General features: G+C 38.8%; 1 pseudogene; it reads left to right on the top strand.

The window, feature by feature from the left end:
- Positions 1–5039: 5039 nt before the first annotated feature.
- Positions 5040–17443, top strand: LOC132611963 (probable CoA ligase CCL8; annotated as a pseudogene).
- Positions 17444–26347: the final 8904 nt, after the last annotated feature.

Here is a 26347-nt window from a genome sequence, read left to right as displayed (position 1 = left end):
TGGTGTCCATGTACCCTCACTTCAGAATCTTAGCTCGGATCACGAGCCTTTAACTTAGGCCACATCCTCACCCCCTGTCAAATGTGCCTTTTCGTATTTATATATCTTTCTCATCACAATGTATTTTCATTCCACAATCAATAAGGAATGTGAACAATCAAGAATCAATATCAGGGATAACAAGTCACCATATCACAAGTCATATCAAGACTCAAAAATCAATAATCATGAATAAGGGATTGCTCCAAGTCAACAAGAAGAGTATATATGAACTCCTTCTTTATCATTTCATATCAATTCATCATATAATTAATCAAGCTATATTAAACTATAGGAATTATCAACAACACCTTATGTCTGAAGCCCTAATCATTATTTTCCTACCAATTTCGTATCACATACAATCAACTAATCAAAGTCTAACACTAGTAGACCGTAACCTACCTCAAAGGATAACTGGAACAATGTAATCACTCTGTGATAGCTTTACCCTTTCGCAAAGCTTCCGAACATTCAAAGTCTAGAAATATAGAGCTATATGAGTATTCAAGTCATTTGCTCAAACAATACAACACCTTGGGGAAGAGAACCCAATTACATTCTACCCTTTTTAATGGGTGAACTATCACTAAGCGTGAATTCATCATAACATCAACCCCAAACCATCATACTATTCCCATTCATGAGTTCTCTAATCAATTCAACCCTTTTTTTCTAGCAGCTTTTATGCTAAAGTTATCATCTTTATAAAACCCTAGCTCTCAATCAACAAGTTTCACCATTAATAGAAAAGTTCTCATCCTAGAAAGCGATAATATGTACTCCTAAATTATTAAACAACAATAAATTCAACAACCCATTCATCAATCAAGGATTTTCTTAACTTCTAGGGTTTTAACCCTTTCATTCACCATTAATGGACTTTAACTAGTCATGAGATCTAACATGATGATGGAATTAACAAAGTCAAGGTTTGAGACTTACCTTTCAAGCGCACTTTAGCCCTAGCCTTAAATTTTCGCCATAGCAGTGTTTGGAAACTATTTCGGTGTTATGTGGGGAATGGGTTTGGAATAAAGAATATAAAACACGGATTATGCCTCTCGTCGACCGCTGCAGCGGTCAGTGTCTCACTGCAGCAGTCTCGCTATAGCGGGAAAGCTCCCACTAAGGCGGACCTCATTAAAGTTCCACCTCCCGCGGCGGCAACCCATAACCCGCTACGACGGACGTGCTGCAGCTGTTCATGTTGACCAGTAGCTCGGGTTTTTGCATCAGTTTTCACCCAAAAATCCCAACACCAATCCAAGGCCCAACAGACACAAACAAAACATGTACAGATACATAAAAACACGTTACAGAATCACCCGCAGCCTCGAAATTTCCAACGGATATCTAGTTTTTCTTAGTCACCCCCTATAATAACCTAGCGGGTCATTACACAGATACCCAGCCGATATCTATTCCCCCTTATAGGATGCCCCTGCTGAGCTGAAGGAATTGAAGGAGAAGTTGAAAGATTTTCTTGAGAAGGGATTTATTAGGCCAAGTACGTCACCATGGGGAGCACAAGTGTTATTTGTAAGGAAGAAAGATGGCTCGTTGTGAATGTATATAGATTATAAATAGCTGAATAAGGTCTTCTGACTTTTGTAAGATGTTAAGCTCACTTCAATCAAAGTAACCTTTCAGCAAGATGTTAAGCTCATTTCAGTTTATTGGCTTCAACAAGATGTTAGGCTTGTTTCAATTTTAGGCTTGGCAAGATGTTAAGCTTGTTTCAACCTATGTAAGGTCTTACCTTCCATTAATTACAAGCCTCTAGATGGCTAGATGTATAAACCTGATCATAACCACAAGTCTTCTTCTTTTGACAACTCTTAAGTTTTGCATAAGCACTAAGTTTTCTTTTTCTTTTAGGACATTTCTAAACCTTTCCAGTGCTCTAAGTATGACTAGGTTCTTTTATAAGTAAAAACCAGGTTCCTTTAAACTTCGTTAGGTTTCAGAGTTTTAATTCTTATTATAGAAGTATTATGGGTGGGCATAGTTTGTGCCAACCCGAAATCTGAGTTTTCTAGATATTTGGCTTGGATTTTTGCATTATGGATTGGACTTAGGATTTTATTTTTATGATTTTTGGATTTTGGACTGGATATGGGATTCAGTACTTATTTGAAATTTTTATACCTTATATTTAGCCCTACTCATAGTATGTGTCCAATACTAATTAGTCCAAAGGTGTAATAGATTAGTACCCTACTACCCTATCTATTATAATATCAAGTTCAATATAGAATTTTATACTAAATTAAATATAATATATAGCTTGTAAAGGTGGAGTTTACTTCACTACTATATGAATTATATATATAAATTATTGCTTTTAAATATAATTTGAATAATTATCTCTAGGCTGCTCGAGCAAAGCATGTACACTAAAACTAGTAAAACATAAATAGGTAAATAGATAGATATTGTCATTAAAAAAAAGAATTAAGAAAATAAAAGGTAAATAATATTATGTTGTGTCCGAACAATGTAAAATGGAAAAGAAAGAGGTTAAAAAGGTGTTACCCGTTTTACCAAGTGCCTAAACCCGCAAATTCTCTGCTCTGAATAACATTGTGCGCTTAATTATCAGTTCAAACTTCAACCACCTTTGGCAACAATCTATTTTGCTCTGTTTTCTTCTGCATTCAATTTTTTCTTGTAGTGTATGTAAAAACTTCAAACCTTATAATATGAGTTCGTTTAATAACGTTATTCAACCACCTTATCGTTACCCACCTCTCTTTGAGTTCGCTTTGTCTAACTCCCATACATGTATTCCATATTGTTTTTCTTCTCCTCAAAGCACTACCTTCCAATATCGGTCCGATAAGTCCTTTTTCTTGATTCAATCTTCATTTTTTCCTCTGTGTGTGTGTATATATAGATTATCTTGGACATGAGTATGTCATCACTGATCATGGGATCAAAATGTATCTTTAATGTGTATGATTCGGGGATTGAATTTGCTGATGAAGGAATTAGATTCGGGTCACCCATCATGTAGGGCAACCACGATCCATGTGAAAAATTAAGTAAATAAGTACTCCATCAGTTCCAATAACTCAATTTATGTGTCAGCGTTTGACTTGGCGCAAAGTTCGAGAAACAAAGGAAATTTTTTGAAATTTGTGATCTAAAATAAACTTTAGTTATTTGTGATCTAAAATAAACTTTAGTTATTTGTGTTGTTATAAATCATCTTATTTTATTAAGGGTAATTGAAGAACTTTAAAGTTAAGTTGTTTAGTAACATTCTTTTTTAAACAAACTAAAAAAGAAAAGGTGTCGCATAAATTAGGACAGAGGGATTATATAATTTTTTGAACTGTGAATTTTCAATGTAATTCGTGTTTTATATACATTGATTAAATTATCGACTGGTGAAACAAATGTATGTGATTCCTGTGAACTGTATGTTCTTGATTTATTTTCTTCTTGCAGTTGACATTTGAGGGGGCGAGAAGTAGTTTCAGGACGGAAATTTGAATTTTGTGAAGTTGCTGTTTGGAATCATTATCTGAATATGAATTTGTTGTCATTGTCTGTTTTGATTAATTTTGCTTACTAGTAAATTGTAAAGAAACGCCAATCTCCGGTGAATGCAAAAAAGAAGGAAGGGATAAGATTCGTTTTCAGTCAACCTACTGATTCGTCCGGTATAGTTGCAGCTAGACATATCAGTGCTCGTAGCAAATTTGATTCCCAATACTCAATTGTTGTACCGATTAAACTAACTTAACTGAAAAGGAATAAACTGAAAGACTTAGACAAATCGATCAAATTAAAACTTCAACATAAACCATAACAGGATTAAACAGTAAACTACCTATACTTTTGACTTCTTAAATGCTCAATTCGACCCCAATGGCTAGAATCGTTGGATAAATAAATCAGAAGCAGGGAAAGTAAGACAACAAGTATTGACCCCTTTCAAATTTTAGTGTTCTTCTTAGAACTTCTACTCCCGATGAAAATCCTATAAAGATAGTAAAACAAGTGTATTAGTTTAGACATTTTCGATTCGCATTCTTAGTCTATTTAATCTCTTAAATGTGAGGTTGATTGCTATCTGCAACAACTATCTGCATTTTTGCAGTGCCATTTGTATTGTTTGCTGAATATTACGTGCGATGTATTCTTTTAACCTCAGCCTTCCCTTTGGATGCTACACTCTCTTCTATTCTTTTGTGCTTCAAAAATTAAGTGATGGCTGATAGTGTTATTAAAAGTCATTGTTCCATCTCTTAAAGAGATGAAGTGAGCGAACCGAGGGGTTCTGGCTTCATAAGTGAGGCCATGCCCTTAAGAGAAGTTTGTGCTTCAAAAAATGTCGCACGAAGTGATCCTAACTAGAAGAAGTCGGTTCTTTGAATCTCAAATTTGAAGAGTTGGATTAAAATGTCTATTGGATATCGAAATTGGTTATTTTAATTACAGTTTTATTATTATAGTACTAAATTCATCGTATTTGGTATCTTTTAATTTTCCATAAATTGTGCATTTCACTTCAAGCAAGCGTGTGCTTCACTTTAGGGTGTTCATAGGATGGTACGGTTCGATATTTATGATTATCAGTACGATTTTCAATTGTCAATTTTTAAATATGCTAAACCATTAACCGAAGCTATCGGGAGTTAGGAATCGGATTTTTCAGCTATCTGTTTTGGCAGATTGGTTGTCAGTTTGACCATTAAGAAAAACTCTAGCTACTGGAGGTTCTCTATAATCTTGATATACCAAAACCGTTTGACCAATAACCTTTTCATCAGTTCAGATTTTCGGTATATCAGTACTTTGAACAGTCCTACTTCACTTTACACTTATCCCTTCAAGCCTCATGAACCTTGTCGCTTTTCTGAGCTTGTCGCTTTTAAAGAAACTGATAGTGATATATAAATTTACATAACTTTGAAGCATCTTTCTTTCTCTTCTTTTTTGTCTTTTGCTTTTTGCTTTGATGTTACAGTTTGAAATATTAGTAGAATATGGAGCTGGTGAAAGAAATTGCCAGCAAGAGACCTGAGTCCCAGGAGAATGTTGCAATAAGAGTTGATGAGAAGAGCTACACTTACCTTCAGCTGGTATCATCTGCAAGGAGTATATCAAGTTTGTTAAGCTACCTAGATCCTAAATTTGTGAGTTTTGACATACTACCTCTGAAAAACTTAAAGATGCATCTTGCTGGCTTTTAATCTTCGTCAATTTGATGGTTGTGACTTGAATGGAGAATGCTTTCTAGTTCTTTTTTTTTTTTAATGTGAGTCATTTTTCCAAGACACCATTTCTTTCTTCTGTTCATATTGTTCTACCAATTTTGTAGTCATCTAGATATTTGTCCTGTCCTCTATTGCCTTACTGTTCAAATGCTTCCTCCTTTTTAGGGCAATGGCACAAAAAGAAATGTAGAACCAGGTGGAGCAAGAGTAGGTATCATAGCCAATCCCTGTTCCGAGTTTGTTGCTGGAGTACTAGGAACTTGGATCAGTGGAGGTGTTGCAGTTCCTCTTGCACTAAGCTACCCAGTAACCGAACTGCTGTGTGTGATGAATGATTCGGTTTGTCCAAAAATCTTCTACCTTTTCTATCATTGCTGCTCAGTTTTTTTTTGTGACTTGCAAGATATCCAACATGCATAGCAAATGATGCTTTTCCATTTTCTCATAGTCAAACCTAAATAATATAGCTTGCATTGTTCTTCTGGTTTTTATTCTAACCTTGTACAATCAAGGTATCTCCAATCAGGACTGAATATTTATTTCCATCTGCATCATATTACTGTAGTTCTAGGTCCTCTGGCCACTTATTCTCTTGTTTCACAAATTTGCTAAAATCCTTGTGCAAATTTGACTTGTAGGAAATCTCAGTAATTCTGAGTACTGAAGGCGCCCAAGAACTTCCTTTTCAAAAAAAAAAAAGTGCACCAAGAACTTATGAATTTACTTGCAGTTAAAACTGGCGCCTGTTTGTCTCTTATTCCTCCTATTCCCAGTGTCCATTTATCGACCAAGCATGATCATGTAAAAGACATGGTGTCTTATGGTCCTAGAAATATTCTGGAAATGAGAAATTGTGGTGCGATAAAGGGAGCTTACGTGTCTCTCGCTATGGTTGCTTATTTCTGTGTTGAGATTGTTAGAGCTCATCAACAGTCCTTTACATTGCTATGTAAATGTTAATTTGCAGGTGAGGATCCAGCTTTGATTTTGTACACCAGTGGTACCACAGGGAACCCAAAAGGAGTAGTCCACACACACAAAGGAATATTAGCTCAGGGTTCATCGCTGTTCTAGATTTAGTGTTCTGCACTCTGGGGATCCTATGAAGAGGTTGTGATAAAAATAACATTTAAGTTGTTTCTGCTTGGTTGTTGTAATGTTTACTTCCCTGCTGACGGTGATGTTTTATGTGGATATTTGGTGATACTTTATGCGGATATAGGATCTAACTATCTAAGTATGGATATATCTGATCTTCTTCATTCATTTACTTCTTTGTGGTATTCACTTTCATCTTCTGTTGGCCCAGTAGATGTCATGCTCATGCCTACCAAAGAGCTTGGTTGTGGCTGGTAGATTATACAATTGTCTTTTAGTTTTCTTGATTTTCCATAGTTAGAGAATGTCTATTTAATCTATCAATTCGTAGGATCAGATATTCTGATTGTTCATGTGTCAGTGTATCTATTGCTGAGAGATGATAGTAAACGCATATTACCACGTAGACTAGTTATGAAGAAGAATTTATGATCTCTTTGATTTGCATAACTAACCTTTTCTTTTCAACTGTCAATAATTTGGGAGATTGAGGTTCACTTGGTTGGAGCTAGTAGTTACGATAAACTAAACCTTACACATTTCAGATCGTGGAAGTAAACCGTTTCCATCTGTGTACTGTTTCAGGTCCAAATTTTAGCAGAGGCATGGAAATACACATCCAAGGACCAATTTTTGCACCGTCTACCGCTTCATCATATCCTCAGTTGCATTTTTTCCCCGGAGATGTTTTCTCGGTGTTCAATTTTTGCATTGTTATTTATCTAATGGTACATAGATAATGTGATTGGAACTCTTATATTTTGCTGATCCTTAACTTGTACCTTACATGTGCATGGACTTTTCAATACTTTACTTGCTCCTCTTTATGCAGGTTCCACGGTAATTACTAAAATAGATTTCACATCATCAAATTTGTTTCTCCGGCAGCATAAATGCTGTTTGGACAGGATTTACCTGCTACCACATTTTATTTCTTTTTAAGGTCGACTTTATACCAAACTTCTGCGTAAGAGAGATTTGGCAGAGATGGCGTGAATCTTATCCTGGAGATAGGACTAAAACTGAAAATGCCATAACAGTGTTCAGTGGAGTAAGTTGCTCGGACTTGATAGTGAAATACACAACTGGGCGTGTTACATATCTAGTACGTTCTCGGCGTGTTACATATCTAGTACGTTCTCTATACACGAGCTTTTGTTCTTAAGCTTGTCAGGGACGAGCATTGTTTCTTCAGTTTCTTGACATTATGGTATTGTCTCCTTTTCCTCCATCCTCAATTTGGAGACTTTACATTGAGAGCCTTTATATAGTGTCGGATGATTGACACTATGCCATTGTCTCCTTTTTCTCCATCCTCAATTTGGAGACTTAACATTTAGAGCCTCTATGTTGTGTTGGATCTCCAAAGTGTCATAATTTTCATGGTCATAGCTAGGAGCTTAGAATACATTTTATATGCTCGGCTAGGATTCACTGACACAATGGTGAAGTGTAACAACTTTGAGTTTTCAGACACCAAATCCCAGAGCCCTCTTTATGATATGTAATTTAGGTGGTTTATTTTGCCTTATTTTGTTCTTAAATTCTTTCATCAAATAGGTTCCTACTATGTATACACTGTTAGGGTTCATTCTCTAAAGTCTCCATTGTATGTAGCAGTGATTTAATGAGTTTATGTGTTGACATAGGTCTTCCTCCCCATCGGATAGATTCATTATGGTTAATTACTATGTTGTAATCCCTATTTAATTGATAGCTTGTCTTGACTCTCAAACTGATTTACACGTTGGTTCAATGGAACTAGGGATAATTTAATGTGATATTTACCTAATATAAATTAGCAGTTTACTCTCCATCTGAGTTGGTTCTGTTTTTTTATAGGGTAATATATCTGGCATGACTCATATATTTTGCATGAATAGTTAAGTTTCCCTATCGAATCTAACTGTTCGGTAAGCATGATTTTATGTGTGATGTGTGGTTTCAATTTCATTATTCTTTCAGCATAACTAATGATCTATTCAATGTTTATATCTCTCAGATTAATCATGTCTTCTTTCAACCCATTTACCGTTATTCTGAACCAAGACAAGTTAGAGGGTCTGAATTATGTTGACTGGAAACGAAACATGGATATTGTTCTAACTGCTGAAGGTTACAAATTTGTGTTGATTGATGAGTGCCCAGAGAAACCTTGAGAGGATGCTTCGGAAGACCAGATTAAGGCCTATGATAAATGGGTTAAGGCTGATGAGATGGCGTGATGTTACATTCTTGCCTCCAAGGCGAATGTTTTGCAACATCAGCATCAGTCAATGGGGTCTGCGTACGACATGCTTGAAAATCTCAAAGAGATGTTCGGAGAGCAAAATCGTGCGGCTAAGCAGACAGCCATGAAAGCCTTTTTGAACACTAAGATGGCTGAAGGATCTTCGGTTAGGGCCCATTTACTTGACATGATGAGTCTTTTGAACGAACTCGAGGTTCTTGGAGCTGTGATTGATAAGGAATCTCAAGTTGAGATGGTCCTACAGACTCTGCCTGACAGTTTTTAGCAATTTCTCTTGAACTATAATATGAACAAAATGGATTTGTCACTGCCGAAATTGTTGAATAAGCTGCAGGCTGTAGAGTCCATTATCAAACAACAAGCTCCTGTTGTGGCAATGACTGTTGAGAACGGTTCGGTTTCTAAGTCGAAAGGTGGTCAGAAAAAGAAAAAGGCTCGCAAGGTTGTGGCACCTGGAGTTGCTGCTGGTGGTGGTGTGAGCAAGCCTAAGGGCAAGTGCTATCACTGCAAGCAGCCAGGCCATCGCAAGAAACAATGTCCTGCCTATTTGGCTAAGATGAATAAGCAAGGTAATTCATATTTAAATGTCTTTGAAACTTGTTTAGCAGCTGTTTCTACCATGTCATGGTGTGTAGATTCGGGAGCCACTAATCATATCTGCACTTCTTTGCAGGGGTTTCAAGAAACGCGGCAGCTAAGTGAGAATGAAGTTTGCGTTTTTCAAGCTAATGGCAAACCAGAACCAGCACCAGCTTTAGCTTTAGGATATATTGGAGTTGAGTTTAGTACTGCTAGAGTTTTGAATTTAAAAGACGTTTTATATGTACCTTCCATTAGAAGGAATTTGCTTTCAGTTTCGAGATTAATAGATGCTGGTTATAATGTCTTTTTAATTAATAAGTCTGCTATTATTAAGTATAATAGACTTTTTATCTACACTGCTGCCAAAGTACATGATCTTTTTATACTTGATATTTCTCCTGATGTGCTACAACCAAAAGAGCTAAATAACGTTGATCTGCCACGTAAAAGGAAGCGTATTTCTGAATTGAGTCAAACTTATTTATGGCATTTTCGTCTAGGTCATATAAATCTAAATAGGATTTTAAGGTTGGTTGCTGATGGACCCTTGAGTTCATTGAAAGTGGAGGCACTACCAACTTGCGAATCCTGTTAAGAAGGAAAAATGACCAAGAGACCTTTCCCTTCAAAAGGAAATAGAGCCAGTGATAAGTTAGAATTAATCCATTCTGATTTGTGTGGACCTATGAATATACAAGCAAAAGCTAGTTTTGAGTTTTTTATGACTTTCACAGATGACTACTCGAAATACAGATATATTTATTTGTTGCGTTGTAAGTCTGAGTGCTTTGAGAAATTCAAAGAATTTAAGACAGAAACGGAGAAACCACATGATAAACATATCAAATCATTGCTATTTGATCGCGGTGGTGAATACCTTTCTGCAGAATTCATTAAATACTTATCAGATTGTGGAATAACGTCTCAATTATCTGATCTAGGAACACCACAACAAAATGGTGTAGCAGAAAGAAGAAATAGAACCCTTATGGAAATGGTCAGATCAATGTTGAGTTATTTAGATCTCCCCTCATCCTTTTGGGGATATGCTTTAGAAACTCCAAATTACATTCTGAATTTAGTTCCTTCCAAGTCAGTACCTTCAACTCCAGTAGAATTGTGGACTGGACACAAGCCCAGTCTGCGACATATTCGAGTTTGGGGTTGTCCACCACATGTGCTAAAAGGGAAAATGGATGAATTGGAATCGAGGACAGAGGTATGCGTTTTTATTGTATATACAAAGGGAACAAAGGGAGGTTTATTTTATCGTCCAAAAGAAAAGAAGGTGATTGTTACAACAAATGCCAAATTTCTGGAAGAGGATTATTTAATAAACCATGCTCCTAGAAGCAAACTTGTTTCACAGGAATTGAGCAAAGAAATAACAAAAGATCCATCTCCAAAACATATCCCGGTAGCCAGTATTGATCTACCACTGCGTCCTCGTAGTGGGAGGAATGTCAATAGGCAAGAGGACACACAAGAGGCATTGCTCGACATCTCGCTGCCTCAAGGTAGTGAGAGTAATTTTGAGCAACCTGCAATTGTGCAACATACACTTGAATAAGAAGCTCATGAAATCCTGGCACCGCAAGGTGCGGAGGATGACGTTGAGCATCCACTTCTTCATGATGATGTCGTGGATGAAAATGCACCTGTAGTGTCTCGTCGTAGTGGGAGAATTATTAGAAAACCTTCTCGGTATGTACTCTTGGGAGAATCTTCCGATAGGATCCCTGAAGAGCCTAATACAGAACCTCTAAATTACGACGAAGCACTACAGGATATAGATGCTAAAAAGTGGATTGTTGCTACGAAATCTGAAATGGAGTCCATGTACTCCAATCAAGTCTGGGATCTTGTGGAACCACCTGCGGGAGTCCAACCTATTGGCTGTAGATGGATCTATAAGAAAAAGAGAGGAGTGGAAGGAAAAGTGCAAACTTTTAAAGCAAAGCTTGTTGCAAAAGGGTTTACTCAGAAAGAAGGGATCGATTATGAGGAAACTTTTTCGCTGGTAGCCATGCTTAAATCCATAAGAATCCTCTTATCCATTGCTGCTCATTATGATTATGAGATCTGGCAAATGGATGTCAAGACGGCTTTCCTTAATGGAAGTCTTGATGAGTGCATTTATATGGCACAACTAGACGGTTTCAAGAAAAGCGGTGATGAGCGCATGCTGTGTAAGCTGAACAAATCCATTTATGGATTGAAACAGGCATCTAGGGAATGGAACACTTGTTGTGACAAGTCGATTAAGATCTTTGGTTTTGATCAATGTGAAAACGAGTCTTGCATCTATAAGAAATGGGATGGAGAAAAAGTAGCGTTTTTGGTACAGTATGTAGATGACATCTTGCTCATAGGAAATAATATGGGCATGTTGAATTCAGTCAAGGAGTGGTTGTCCTGGCATTTTACTATGAAGGACTTGGGAGAAGCAGCTCATATCCTTGGGATCAAGCTCACGCGAGATCGCAAGCAAAGGATATTAGGCTTATCTCAAGCACTTTATATTGATACTCACCAGCATGCAAGATTCCAAGGAAGGATTTCTTCCTTTCAGGCATGGAATCTCTCTGTCCAAGGATCAGTCTCCTAATACGGCTGATGAGATAGAGAAGATGAAGGCGGTCCCTTACGCTTCTGTTGTAGGGAGTCTTATGAATGTGATGCTATGTACTAAACCTGACATCTGCTTTGTTGTTGGCATAGTTAGCATATTTCAATCTAATCCTAGGAAAGAACATTGGATTGCGGTTAAAAATATAATCAAGTACCTGAAAAGTACTAGGATTATATGTTGATTTTCCACTCAAGCGATCTTCTACCCACTGGGTATACACACTCAGATTTTCAGTCAGATAGAGATTCTAGAAAATCTACCTCAGGACATGTGTTTACCTTAGGAGGAGAAGCCATAAGTTGGAGGAGTATTAAGCAATCCTGTGTTGCTGATTCCACCATGGAAGCCGAATATTTGGCTGCCTCTGAGGCTTCCAAGGAGACTGTTTGGCTCGGGAACTTCCTGAAAGAGCTTGGTGTTGTCCCTTTAGTACAAGCACCAATCACACTTTATTGTGATAATAGTGGTGCGGTTGCAAACTCAAAGGAACCACGAAGCCATAAGAGGAGTAAACATATTGAGCGTAAATATCATTTAATTCGTGACATTGTTCAGAGGGGAGGGGTGAAAGTTTTGAAGATTGCATCAGCAAACAATTTGGCAGACCCGTTTACCAAAAGCTTGCCGCAGAAGACCTTTGATAGGCATGTAGGAGAAATGGGTGTTAGAGTTGTAGATGCATGGTTATGAGTCTAAGTGGGAGATTGTTAGGATATACTATTAACCATGTGGTTTGATTATGGTATTATGTTTTATTCTTTTTGGAACAATTGTTTATTTATTTATTCAATTCAATAAAGTCTTATTTTAAATAGATCATTTGTTCATATGTGTGCCCTTTACTTATATAGTAGACGATTTGGTGTATGGAGTTTTAGCTCATGCACAGAAGATTAAATTGTCGGTTCTTATAAGTTATAAAGTTAATGTTCACAATCAAAGATGAAACTGGGCAAAGTATCTTGATGATTGTAGCATAAGATTAAAATATAATCTATCTTGATTATGGGAATGGTTTTATTTCAACTTCTTATGCTAGTACATTTTGTATGTATTGAACGGACCAAGTAGAGATAAGTGTTTTTGTACTGAATATATAAAACGACCTCTCTAGCTCATTAAATGTACTTATACTCTTAATCTTGATATGATTGTTATGGTCGATGTGCTTTGTTCATTATTTTGATTTATTAAAAGGTACGACTCAACTGCGAGTCAATGTATTCCTGGTAAGTTGGATAATGGCAAAGTGCATTTGTGAAATAACAATTAGTTGATAGAATCCATGTCTCGACCTTGAGATTGATGATACCCCTTTATGGATGCTTATAAGTTTTCATGTGAAAACCCTGCAAGTGGATTTTGTATCCGTCACACGAAATAAGTTAAGCGGAAGTATCAAGGATTAAATTAGTTGTTGAATTAAATTATTAGTAATTTAATTTATTTGATTGGTATCTGTGATCTTAGCATGGGGAGTTAAATAAGTTTTAATGAAAGATTTCGAAATTAAACAGAGGAGTGCAATTACAGTTTTGTAGTGGAATAAATTGTAATTTATTGTGGTAGGATTTACTTCGCTCCTATTCCGAGTTAATACCGCAATAGGAAGCCTCGTTATTAAATCTGTGATCGCTGCTGTGCCTGAATATTCTAGAACAAGGAAAATAAAAGGAAAAATAATATACTTGGTGGATAAAGAAAGGGCTACACGTTTCTGGTTAGGGTTTTACCCTAAAAACGTGTGTATATAAACAAAGCCATTCAACCTAAGTGATATTCATTCTTTAGCCGCAATACTTTCCACTCAAGTATTATGTTCATAGAAGTTCAGGATACACAGCAGAAGATCGTAGACCTGGAAAGCACAGGTGCTATTGAAGATTTGTGCAACAGCTTCAAAAGGTTAGTATTCCAATCTCGTGTTTGATTATGTTTGTCTAGTTTACATATTCTTAATATGGTCTTGGTTGCTTGCTTCCGTTGCGCATATATGCCTATTTTCCATCATACACAACTAATACAATGTTATGAAGAGATGGATCCAGAACTGAAAACAGCTTCTTCTTCAGCAGCGATGCACTTGCGCCTTATGGTAAGAAGCATGTATCCCCCTCAAGCCGTTAAGTGTTTAAATAGACCATACAAAACACAATTAGGGCACTATTCTGTATAATCAGTATAATTGGCCATTGTTATTTTTTCCATTTTTGGCACGTTATTATATTTCAGAATATAATCCCACTTCTATTCCAATTCTTGAAAATGAATTGAACAATTGGCTTGTGTTTCCAGATGAGTGGCTCCTCTGCACTTCTTTTGCCCGTCATGCAGCAGTGGGAAACAATTACTGGGCATCGGTTATTAGAAAGTTATGGCATGACAGAGGTACTTTTTTTTTCCTCATAGCCACTTCATTTGATCTGTAGGCTGCTCATTTCTTTATTGCTGCTTGATTCATTCCCATCTTTATGTGAACGACCAATTTTGTCTAGTTTGTGATGGCAATATCTAATCCCATTAGAGGCAAACGCAAAGCAGGTACTGTTGGCAACCCCTTTCCAGGTGTACAGGTTAGTAAGTTTTTCTTTATGGTATTCAACATCTAACATATTGTTTCACCAAAGTTCAGACACAGTCTATAAATAGTGTTATCCAACTTCTCATTGTTGTAGTTGTCGTGGTGAATTAACTTTGACTATTCTGTCATTTTCTGGTTTCTGATAGGCCAAGATCCTTTTAGATGATGAGAGTGGTACTGATAAATCAGGAGTAGGGGATCTTTGCGTTAAGAGCCCTTTGTTGTTTAAAGAATATTGGAAGTTACCTGAGGTAATCACAATACAGTCTGTAGTACGATCTCCAAACCTTTGCTGTTTTGATATTCTTTTCCACATAAATTGATAACCTCCAATATCATTTTTTGGTATTTGAATATGTCTCTCACGCATCTAGTGAATTACTAGGTAACCAATCCATCACTTACTGATGATGGGTTCTTCAAGACCGGAGATGCTATTCCAGTTGATGAAGATGGAAATTACATCATTTTGGGACGTAAGTATATGTAGGTACTCTTTGCAGGGTATACTTGTTTTTAATTGGATATTTGGTAATTTTTCAATGCCAATCAATATTCTGACTATCCTCTGCCAATATTCTGACTGTCATCATCATCTCATTATCATGAGGTATGGTTGTCAGCTTTTTGGAAAGCATATTCTTGTGGTTAAGGCTCTGGATAGCATGGAGGGCTTGGACAGCATTGATGAGAATTGCATCTCAAAATAGTTGGATTAGAGGCTTTAATGTGGGGAACATGGCAAATGAGGTTACGGAAATATCTCATCTACTGTATGCTGATGATACAGTAGTCTTTTGTGAAGCAAAGCATGAACAATTTGCTACCTAAGGGTGATTCTGGTGGTTTTTGAAGCCTGCTCTGGGTTAAAAGTAAACTGGAGGAAAAGCAGCATATTCCTTGTTAAAGAGGTTCAATAGATTCAAGTACTTGCAAATATTTTGAACTGCAAGATTGACAACCTGCCTACTATTTATCTTGGTATGCCCTTGGGCTCAAAGCATAAAGCTTAGGAAATATGGGATGGCATCATCGAAAAGACTGAAAAAAAGTTAGCATTATGGAAGCCCAATACCTGTCCTGTCCTTGGGAGGAAGACTCACCTTAATCAACTCTGTTTTATATGCTCTGCCAACATATGTGATGTCTCTTTTCCCTATTCGTAGCTAGGTGGTCGAGGCTCTGGATACTCTGAGGAGAAACTTTCTATGGAAAGGAAATAAAGTGGGCAAAGGGTTCAGCCTAGTGAAATGGGAATCATTCCAGCAAAGAAGAGTGTATGGAGGTTTGGGGGTTTGGGGGTCAAAAATACAAAGCTACAGAATAAAAGTTTACTCATGAAGTGGCCTTGGAGATATAACCAGGAAGACCAGCCCTTGTGGAAAGAGGTGATTAAAATATGGCCAAGCTGAACAATGGTGCACAAATATAGTGACAAATACTTTTGGTGTGGGGGGTATGGAGGACAATTAGCTTTCTGGTTCGTCTTAAAGGAAAATGCTAATTACGAGGTGGGCAGGGGAGACAAGATCTTATTCTGGAAGGAGAATTGCTGTGGACAGGGGGCGTTGCAGGTTCTTTCTCCTGGATTATTTTCTATATGTACCAATCCTGAAGTCAGAATAAAGGAGATGTGATCTCCTCAGAGCTGGATTATAACCATCAGAACGTTGTTAAATGACCGGGAAATAACAAAAGTAGCAGAACTATTGACAATAATGGGTGGCTTCCAAGGATCTAGTATGCAATCTGATAAAATGATATGGAAACACTATCAGGATGGACTGTTTTCAATCAATAGAGTATACAACAGGGGGTTGACTGAAGTATCAGGGAGGGCACCAGGACCCTGGAAGTCTACATGGAAAAGTGTGGCACCAACTAAGGTGAAATGCTTCACCTGGCTGGTAGCCAGAAGAGCTTGTCTGATTCATGAAGCACTATAGAAAAGGGGAATCTACATTGCTTTAAGGTGCTCATTATGTATGGAGGCCTTAGAGACAAACAACCACCTTTTCCTACACTGTAGAGTCACAGCACAAGTGTGATTATTCATCAGTTTGGCTAAGGGGAATTGGTCTATGCCAGAACATACTGCGATCTTCTAAATTGTTGGATTAGAAGGGGAGGAAGCAAGATCCAAAAGATATGGCTTGCAGCATTTGGATGGAAAGAAATGACGGATTTTTTTTAAGGCAAAGAAAGCTCCACACAGAAGATCAAGTGGAAGGTCATCACTTCTTTATGTTTTTGGTGTAAAGAGCAATATATAGAAGAGAAAGTTCAGTTAGTAGACTTTATAGGATTATAGTAATTAATTTTCAGTAAGTATAAATTTTTGGAGGTGGCCAAGATGCCCTTAATGCTGAGGAATACAAAGTTACCAGTTTCAAGAAAGCATATTCTTGCTATTTTCCCTTTCGAATTTCTTGTTGAGGATGGTTTTGGTAATGACTTATTACTCAAAATACCTCAGGTTAAATCTTTGGAAGTGATACCTATGGTACTTCAAAGTTATTTGATTTAGTAATATCTAGTAAATAACGATTGGCTCAAATTGGACAAGTATATATTGCTTCCATGCACCTTTCTAGAATTTCCGCCTAATCTTTCAGAAATTACAACAGACTGGTAGTTTCTTCATTTTCTAATCATGTGTTGTGTTCAAAAAACCAAAATAAGAATGCAGATATAGGTCTTGCAAAGAATTATATCTTCAAATGTACAGTCAATTCTGCCGTAATAAATATCTTTGGGAGACGATAGTTTTTTTTTTTCCTCGAAACGGAAGCATGGATGAATCTATCTATCAATTGTTTATCAATGAACTCTAATTGCAATCCATAAAGCTTTAGCATAATAATCTCTTCTGGTTTTTTAACTTGTTTCCTATTGGATTAAAAAAGGGTTCATTATTTTCTTTCTTAGGGACTAATACAGATTTTATGAAGGTTGGTGGATAGAAATTTTCGGCATTGGAAATTGAAGCAGTTCTGTTGGAGGTAAATGCTTGTCCATCTTTAATATAAACTGCCTTTTGAAATTCCATTACTTCAGATTTTTTCCCTAGGAAGCATACAACAACAACAACAACAACCCAGTGAAATCCCACATCGTGGGGTCAGGGGAGGGTAGAATGTACGCAGACCTTACTCCTACCAAGGTAGGATGGCTGTTTCTGAGAGACCCTCGGCTCAATAGAAGCATAAAAAGGGAGTCAGATAAGGTTAAAAGATTCAAAACGATATTGCAATGAAATAATGCAAGCGACATAGTAAAACAGGATAATCAAGGAATTCAAAGCAATATGGAAATGCAAATAACGACAGCGGCACAGATAAAATAGAGTAATCAAAGTACAGAAAGTAGCAAATAATAACATAAATCAGAGCACAAGCGATGGACGTGTACATCAACGATGCTGGTAAAATCCCTCCGATGGAGGTTGAAGAAGTATATCCGCTGCTCTCAAAACCACAAGATGGCAAGCAACTAGTCATTTACTTGGCAGTCTCGGAAGTTTCTGTAAGGATCGTCTTGCATGAAAAGAGAAAGGTACACAATTACCAATATATTATGTGAGTAAAACCTTGCTAGACACAGAAACTAGGTACCCTCATTTGGAAAATTTATTCTTAGCACTAGTTATGGCCTCACGAAAATTAAGGCCTTACTTCCAATGCCACTCAATTTTGATCGCTGTCCTTTCTGTTATGGAACGTCTTTATTGGACTGATATTTAGCACAAATATCATGTTTTGTGTCATTTTGCATTCTACTCTTATGACTTTTATCGCTTAATTCATGATGCAATCGTCATATTTGAACTTATGTCGTTATATTTCATGTGTATAGGTACGATGATGACAAACGATGGAAAACTATGCTTAAAGTGATTGATTTTGGAGCATATGACGATTATACGAGGTGACGAGTCGAAGACCACAAGTGATGAACTAAAAGAAAAAAATTGAACTGAAGGTCTCGCTTTTCATCCGCATCGCGTGAAGAAAGCGGACAAAAATCAGCTCCAGGCATTACCATCAGGCTTTCCATCCGCATCGCGGAAGGAACACGGGAGGCCTCAGAACATTGCGCGATTCATCCGCATCGCGGAAGGAAAGCGGGGTTCTGCGCAGCTTTCCCGGTTCGACTGGGATTAGGTTTACTTATTTTTTGTTTTTACCGTAGACTATATATAGACGTTTTATTAGCTGAAAACGGTGTGCTGGGATTACTCAAAGACTTGTAAGCCACCGTTCTATTTTCTCTCTCTAGGTTTATTTTATTTTTCATCTTTTTCAACCCTAGATTATTCATGAATTCTTTTGTCTATGATCGAATCATGAGTAGCTAAACTTCTTAATTCTAGGGTTGTGGCGAAAGACTTGAAAGTTGGTTTGATGACAATTATTATCTATTGATTTTTCATATTTTGGGTTGCTTATTTATTCATTATCTTAATTGTTTGATTATCTAGCCAATAGTTAGACACTATCTGTGGTGCGCGAATTGGACTTGAGAAAGGGAATTCACGTACGTAATAAGAATAAATAGAGTTTGTTCGATTTAATCGTTTCGCTACTGAGGATAGAGATATACCCTTTAGCCCTACTTAGTTGAATACGGAGAAATAAATGCGTTCTTGTTACCTCTGATGACCATAGAGATATAGGCGTTATAGTAACACCTACAGGCTTGTGAGTAGTTCGAGAGAATATCATAAAGTATAATTAACCCGACAACTAGTAACCTAGGAAATAAAATAGGTGGAATTGTCCGAAGATCAACTGGATTGTCGAAAGCCATGACCCTATATCTTTCTCTCATCTGATAATTCTTACAATCTTTGTCAAGATATTCCCAGTCACAAAAACACCCATCACAAATTGTTTACTTTTCAGTTTTAGTTTAGCACAACAAACATCTTGATTTTCACTTTCTTGAATAGTTTCATTCGAATTTGAATTAGCTTAACAGTAGAATCTAAGTCTCTGTGGAATCGATATCTGGACTTAACAGTCTATATTACATGTACGACCACGTATACTTGTGTGTGCGTTTGAGAGCAACAAGTTTTTGGCGCCGCTGCCGGGGACTTAGAAAAATTTACTGTTTTTCTAATTTGAGTTTGTTTGTCTATTCAAGTCTTTACTTTTTCGTTGTTCTACTTGTGTCACTTCATGCTTCTCTGGTTTATGCCAAACACTAGAAGTTCAGGAAAACTGTTAGTTGATCTTGATCACGAAATCGAAAGAACTTTTCACCGACAGAGAAAAATGGCTAACGAAGCAGCAAGACTTGATCTTGAACAGGTAGAAAGGGATAAAGCTAGAAACAGCGATGAACAGGGTGAAAGAGTAGCTGCGAGAGCACAAGAACAACAGATTCTTTTATCCAGTTATGCTAGGCCTAGTCTGGCAACTATTGCTAAGGCTATTGTTAGGCCTGACATTACTGGAAATTTCGAGCTAAAAGAAGGAACAGTGCGGCTGGTACAACATACGTGCCAGTATATGGGTAAGTCTAGTGAAGACCCGCATAAGCACTTGATGCAGTTCGTGGAGTTGAGCGAGAATTTCCAATATAGAGATGTTCCCGACGATTATGTGAAACTGTATTTATTTCCGTTCTCACTGATTGGCGAAGCAAGGAAATGGTTGATGAATCTACCTGCAGGGTCTATCACTTCTTGGGAGATATTATCAAATAAGTTTATCGACAGGTTCTTCTCACCCAAGAAAACAAAAGAGCTGCGAGGAAGAATTGCTAACTTCACTCAGAGAGATTCCGAATCTCTACCACATGCTTGGGAAAGGTATAAGGGCTATCTGCGAGATTGCCCCCATCACATGAAGCCAAAGGAGATCATTAGAAACTATTTCGTAGAAGGTCTTAACTATGAATCAAGGGCCCTGTTGAATGCTTCAGCTCAAGGGCAGATCTTAAACAAAACATATGAAGAGATGGAAGATCTCCTTGAGATGATGTCTGAGGGTCATCATGAGTATCACGAGACTAGCCGGGGGTTACCACAAAAAGCTGCTGGAGTTCTTAAAGTTGATGATGTTGCAGCTATTCGGTTTGATATAGGCACTCTTCCTAACGTGATGTTGAGGGTGTTTCCTCAAGCTCAGCAGATTCAACCAGTTCAACATATTCAGCAGGCAGCATGTGTAAGTTGCGGTGAACCTCATGATTATAAAAATTGTCCATTGAATCCAGAGTCCGTCTATTTTGTGGGACAGCAGAATCGTGGTATTGGAAATCGAGGAAACAATTATGGAAATAATTACAACACTCCATTTGGGAAGTAGGATTTTCACAAGCTGAAAAATTATCAGCAACCTCAAGCTCAGCCAGCTAGCAATTTAAAGGAGATGATGAAGCAACTCATAGCTCAAAATCAAGTGACGCAGCAGCAAAATCAGAAAATTCAGAGTGAGATGCAGAAATCTATTCACGAGCTTGAGCGTCAGATGGGGCAAATGGCTCTTATGCAGAATGTCAGACCTCCGGGTGCTCTTCCTAGTGATACTGAAAAGAATCCAAAAGAATGCAAGGCAATCACCTTGAGGAATGGTAGAGAGCTAGAAGAAGTGCCGCCGAAAAAGAAGAACATAGCAGAGGCAGAACTTACCCCTGCTAAGCGAGCTGAACCAAAGCAAACACACGCAGAGCAACATGTAGACGAAGTGGTGCGACCACCCCCCTCCCTTTCCACAACGACTTCAAAAACAGAAAGCATATTTGGCTTGCAAGAAATTCCTTGAACTCTTAAAACAGGTACACATCAACATACCTTTGGTGGAGCTTTTGCAAGAAGTCCCAAAATATGCTAAATATATTAAAGATGTGGTTGCGAACAAATGGCGTTGCACAGAGTTTGAGACTGTTGCACTTACTGAGGAGTGCAGTTCTAGAGTGAGGAGTAAAATTTCTCCAAAGTTGCAAGATCCGGGCAGCTTTAAAATTTCGATCATGATTGGCAACATTGAAGTTGGGCTAGCATTGTGTGATTTGTGTGCTAGTATTAATTTGATGCCTACCTCTGTGTTCCGAACGTTGGGTTTGGGAGAGCCTAGGCCAACCACTATTACGTTGCAGTTGGATGATCGATCTTTTGCTTATCCTGATGGTATTATTGAGGATGTTCTTGTGAAGGTAGGCCCATTTATTCTGCCGATTGATTTTGTGATACTTGATTATGAGGCAGATAAGAGTGTTCCTCTCATCATGGGGAGAGGATTCATGGCCACTGTTGATGCTGTGATCCGAGTGAAAGATGGGAAGATGTCCATGACAGTTAATGGACAAGAGGCGACTTTTGATGTGTTTAAAGCTACCAAGCTTCCAGCCCATTATGAGGAGTTGAAGATGATTTCCGTGGTGGAACCCAAGCTCACTAATGCTGAGTTAGATCACTTTCTAGCTTCGCGAGTTCCATTGGAGACAGCTTTGGTGTATGGGGAAGATCTGACAATTGATGCATAAGTGGAGGAGTGTCTTGGCATTCTTGACACTTCATGTGCTTATCTACGAGCAAGTACACCGGTTGAGGAGCTAGACAGACCAGAGTCATAGAAGAAGCCGAAACCATCTATTGAAGAGGCTCTCGTTCTTAAGTTGAAACCATTACCTCCTCACCTTCGCTACACTTTCTTGGGTAGTGGAGAGACATTGCTCGTAATCCTCTCTGCTTATTTGACTGATGTGCAGGTTGATCGTCTGTTACGAGTGCTAAGAGATCGAGTCCGAGACCTTGGGTGGTCGATAGCTGATATTCGAGGTATTAGTAGCTCATTTTGCATGCACAAAATATTATTGGAGGAAGACATCAAACCCAGTATTGAGTGCCAAAGGAGACTGAACCCGATCATGAAGGAGGTGGTGAAGAAAGAGGTAATCAAGTGGCTTGACAACTGCATTATTTATCCCATCTCTGACAGCAATTGGGTGAGTCCGGTACAATGTGTCCCAAAGAAAGGGGGCATGACTGTGGTGGAAAACGAGAAGAATGAATTGGTGCCTCAACGAACTGTTACGGGTTGGAGGATATGTATTGACTATCGCAAGATGAACAACGCCACCAGAAAAGATCACTTTCCTTTGCCCTTCATGGATCAGATGCTCGATAGATTGGCTGGGCATGATTATTATTGCTTTTTGGATGGTTATTCGGGTTACAACCAGATCATGATTGCACCTGAGCATCAAGATAAAACCACATTCACATGTCCATATGGCACGTTTTCATTCCGAAGGATGCCTATCGGTTTGTGCAATGCTCCAGGTACTTTCCAATGATGCATGATGGCTATTTTCACCGATATGGTGGAAACTTATGTGGAGGTATTTATGGATGACTTCTCTGTTTTTGGAGATTCTTTTGATGACTGTTTAAATCATCTTGATACCGTGTTAGCTCGTTGTGAAGAAACGAACTTGGTATTTAACTGGGAAAAATGTCATTTCATGGTTCGAGAGGGAATCGTTCTTGGGCATAAGATGTCGAGCAAGGGAATAGAGGTTGACAAGGTGAAGATTGAAGCAATTGAAAGATTTCCACCACTCGTTTCAGTTCGGGGAGTGCGCAGTTTTCTTGGGCATGCAGGATTCTATCGACGGTTCATCAAAGACTTCTCTAAAGTTGCTAATCCAATGTGAAATATTTTAGAGAAAGATGTGAAGTTTGTGTTTAATAAAGCCTGTCTGACGGCTTTTGATGAGATGAAACGAAGGTTAGTGTCGGCTCCTATTATCATCGCACCCGATTGGTCTCTGCCGTTTATTTTGATGTGTGATGCAAGTGATTTTGCTGTGGGAGTTGTCCTTGGTCAGAAAAGGGACAATATTTTTCATCCTATTTACTATGCCAGCAAGACACTTAATGCAGCCCAGATGAACTATACTGTCACAGAGAAGGAGTTATTGGCGGTTGTCTACGCCTTTGACAAATTTCGATCATATCTTGTGGGCACGAAGGCGATTGTCTATACTGATCACACTGCAGTTCGTTATTTGTTTGCAAAGAAGGATGCAAAGCCGAGACTGATTCGTTGGGTGTTGCTGCTGCAAGAGTTTGCCATCGAGATTCTTGATCGAAAGGGCACAGAAAATCAGGTAGCAGATCACTTATCGAGATTAGAAGATCGGGAACATGTGGATGAAGCAGTGGAGATTAAGGAGACTTTTCCTGACGAACAACTCTTTGCTCTTCAATCAGCTGAGGTGCCATGGTATGCAGACATGGTAAACTTTATAGTAAGTGAGATTTACCCCCCTGGTGCTAATCACGAGAAGAAGAAGAGGATTTTTCATGGCAGTCATTTCTATGTGTGGGATGAGCCCTATCTCTACCAAGTTGGCACAGATCACCTGATCAGAAGGTGTGTTCCAGAGGAAGAGGTCTCCGCGATTCTCGAGAAGTGTCACTCATCACCCTATGGGGGACATCATGCTGGTGACAGAATAGCTGCAAAGGTACTTCAGTCTGGTTCTACTGGCCAACTTTGTTCAAAGATGCTCATGAATTTGTGCGAGCATGTGATAGCTGCTAGAGAACCGGAAATATCTCCAAGCGTCATGAAATGCCTTTGAAGGGCATCTTATAAATCGAGTTGTTTGATGTGTGGGGTATTGACTTCATGGGTCCCTTCATACCATCCAAGGGGAATAAGTACATATTGGTTGTTGTAGACTATGTCTCGAAGTGGGTGGAAGCCATTGCACTTCCCACCAATGATGCTAGTGTGGTGGCACGATTTCTGAAAAAGAACATTTTTACAAGGTTTGGGACCCCTCGGGCCATCATCAGTGATCAAGGTATGCACTTTTGCAATCGGCTCTTTGATAAATTGCTGCTCAAGTATGGGGTGAAACACAAGATAGAGACTGCTTATCATCCTCAGACGAGTGGTCAAGTGGAGGTATCGAACAGAGAAATCAAGAGGATTTTGGAGAAGACTGTGAGCGTAAGTAGGAAAGACTGGTCATTGAAGCTTGATGATGCTCTGTGGGCATACAGAACAGCTTACAAAACTCCGATTGGCACATCTCCCTATAAGCTCGTCTTTGGTAAGGCATGTCATCTACCAGTTGAGCTTGAGCATAGAGCATATTGGGCGATCAAGAAGCTGAATCTAGACATGGTTCAAGCTGGAGAAAAGATACTGTTGCAGCTGCACGAGTTGGAGGAATTTCGCTATCATGCTTATGAAAACGCGAAAATGTATAAGGAGCGAACTAAGAGAATTCATGACAGGCACATCCAATCTCGTGACTTTGATCCTAGGCAGTTAGTCTTGTTGTATAACTCTAGGCTGAAGATTTTCGGTGAAAAGTTGAAGAGTAAGTGGTCTGGGCCATTCGAGGTAGTTCGTGTGACTGCACATGGAGCAGTTGAGCTAAAGAGACCCAACTCGTATGAGACATTCTTGGTGAACGGGCAAAGAGTGAAGCATTACTACGAGGAGGCCACTGACCGCGCGAGGTCCTCCATCTATCTAGAAGAGGCTTGAGGAAAGCCTACGTCGTGCCACGACGTTAAATCAAGCGCTTCTCGGGAGGCAACCCGTGTAAAAAAATGAGAAAAATACAAAAAAGTGTCGTGCCACGACCTGAACTAAGGCGCTTGTTGGGAGGCAACCCAATTTTTTTTGTATAATATAGGTCACATTTGTTCATGTTGCAGGAATTGGGCGGAAAGAAGAAAATACGAAGTGCCCAGTGATTTGCGCATCGGTTCCGCGATTCGGATGAATCACGCATGAAAAATCAGCAACCCCAAGTGATTTGTGCATCGGTCCCGCGATGCGGACCGATCGCGCAATATACTGAAGCCTCCCGCTTTCCTTCCGCGATGCGGATGGATCGCGCGGGTCGACCCGGGTTTGTATTTCATTTTCTCCAACTCATGATATAACCGTGCCCCTTCACCCCTATTCCCTCACAAAAACATTCCCTGTCTTACACACATTCCCTCTCACACGAAAAATCCCCATCCCCATTCCCTCTCTAACAAAAACAACTTCAAGTTGCTCCAATCCTTCCCCCATTAACTTCACAAGGTAAGTGGGTTCATCTTCCATTTTTTTTTCTTTTCCCCTTTTCCCCGTGTTATTGATGGTTGTAGTTGTAAGGTAGGGATATGGGTATGGGCTAATCTTGGGCGGGGATTGGTATTGCTTGTGTGGTATGAGTGAGTATGGCTAGAATGTGACTCCCGTTGCTCAAGGGAGGGTTTCCAAACCCACCATTTTTGTCAAAAGTTAAGGGACGATTTTAGGCCCACAAGGTGTTCGATAAAAGTCCTAAACCAAGTTTTTGTGGAAATTGTGAAGTCTTGAGTAGCAATGGAACATTAACCAAGCATAGGAACCCTTGTGCATCTCCTCTCACCATAAAATTCGAATTGTGAAGGAGAATTGGAGAGTTGTGATTTTCCATCCCAAGCCCTACAACATGAAATAGCTTACTTTGTTTTTGTTTGCTTTGTCATGTAGGAGTAGTTAACTTCTTTGATTTTGATTTTCGTAATGTAGTTTGAAGTAAGTGTGGGGTTGTGCCACGACCCCCTTTAGTTACTAACCTGTACTTCTCGTTTGGTAATGCATTGTTTTGCAGGAAAAATGGTTCACGCCAAGTCCAAGGGTAAATCTGTCGCCTCCTCCTCCCAAGGCACAAAAAGCGGAAGAGCACAAAACCCGTCCAAAGTGACAAAAGGGCAAACATCCGGAAAGGGCAAGCATCCCGCGGTTGTCATTCCTCAAGCGTCTAAAAGGATGCCCCACCCCCATCTCTCTGGGGACGGGGAAGAGTGGTATGTGGGATTTGATACCTTGAAGGGATACAATCATGAGCAAGCGATTCGTCGAGTCCCTTTGAAGAAAGTTTTTTGGGATATCCACAACCGTATAGTCTCCATGGGATGG

This window comes from Lycium barbarum, chromosome 9, assembly GCF_019175385.1.
Source record: "Lycium barbarum isolate Lr01 chromosome 9, ASM1917538v2, whole genome shotgun sequence".
NCBI lineage: Eukaryota > Viridiplantae > Streptophyta > Magnoliopsida > Solanales > Solanaceae > Lycium > Lycium barbarum.
Note: the sequence above shows the minus strand (reverse complement) of the source record. Positions and strands in the feature narration are given on the sequence as shown.